At 43.2% G+C, this 1,450-nt stretch overlaps 1 pseudogene; it reads left to right on the forward strand.

Annotated features, from left to right (window-relative positions):
- The first annotated feature begins 212 nt into the window (after positions 1-212).
- Positions 213-1,142, forward strand: LOC119518037 (annotated as a pseudogene).
- The last annotated feature ends 308 nt before the right edge of the window (positions 1,143-1,450 follow it).

A 1,450-nucleotide genomic window follows, 5' to 3' on the forward strand; every position in this document is an offset into this window, starting at 1 on the left:
TCCAGGAAGACACAGTAGAATTGGGCTGCTCTTAGGCTATAATTGTGAGTAGTTGTTTTCTGTAGCAATGGACAAAAATGATAGGTCAGCAGGGTGTGAAACAGCACACACACACAAAATGACCAAGGCACTGAATGATTACTGATTAAAAATAACATTGCTTTCTCAGATTTTCCAGCTTATGGCTATGTGCTTACATGAAGCCACAGTAAATGGAAAGTCAAAACAATGTGACAGAATTCATTCTTTTGGGCATTACAAAGAATCCAGAGCTGCGGAAAATATTATCTGCTGTGATTCTAATCATATATGTGACCACAGTGATGGGAAACCTACTCATTGTGGTAACTGTGATCACAAGTCAGAGTCTGAGATCACCCATGTATTTTTTCCTTACTTCCTTGAGCCTCATGGATATCACCTACTCTTCTGTCATTGCCCCCAAGGAGATTGTGGACTCCCTCTCTGAGAGCATTACCATCTCCCTTGAAGGCTGCATGACCCAACTCTTTGCAGAACATTTCTTTGGTGGTGTGGGGTCATCCTTCTCATTGCTATGGCCTATGACCGCTACATGGCCATTTGTAAGCTGCTGCACTATCAGATCATCATGAGTCCTCAGGTGTGCTGCCTGCTGCTGGGAGCAGCCTGGGTGGGGGGATCTATGCACGCAACGTTACAGCTTCTCTTTATGTACTAAATACCCTTCTGTGGCCGCAATGTCATTGACCACTTTATGTGTGATTTGTTTCCATTGTTGAAACTGGCCTGCATGGGCACCCATATCTTGGGCCTCCTCATCATTCTCAACAGTGGGGTTATGTGTGTGATCATTTTCTTTATGCTCATTGCATCCTATGTGGTCATCCTCTGTTCCCTTAGGTCTTGCAGCTCTGATGGGCGGCACAAAGCCCTCTCCACCTGTGGCTCTCACCTCACAGTGGTTGTCTTGTTCTTTGTGCCCTGTATCTTCTTGAACATGAGGCCTGTGGCCACTTACCCTGTAGACAAGGCAATGGCTGTGTGCTTTACAATTGTTGAACCCATGTTAAATCCCTTGATCTATAACCTTGAGGAATGCAGATGTGAAAAATGCCATGAGGAAACTTTGGATGAAACAGGTAACCCTGGGTGGTCAGTAGCTTACATGCTAAGAACAAATCTTGCCTTCAAATACAGTGAGGCCTTACCCTCACCATTCACCCCAATCTATTGCGTACACAGCAGCCAGATGCATCTTTTATGCATATAAATCAGTTTATGATACAATACTCTGCCTTAATCAGGTTACTGTCAATATCTCCAATACATTTTGTACTCTATCCTGTTTTTCACAAGGCTCTGGTCGCAGTTTTTCTTTTCCTTTCTTTTACTTTTCTTTTCTTTTTCCTTCCTTCCTTCCTTCTTTTTTTTAACTTGTGTTTTGAACATTCCAAGTTTTCCCCAGTAT

This window comes from Choloepus didactylus, chromosome 21 (assembly GCF_015220235.1).
Source record: "Choloepus didactylus isolate mChoDid1 chromosome 21, mChoDid1.pri, whole genome shotgun sequence".
NCBI classification, from domain to species: Eukaryota; Metazoa; Chordata; class Mammalia; order Pilosa; family Megalonychidae; genus Choloepus; species Choloepus didactylus.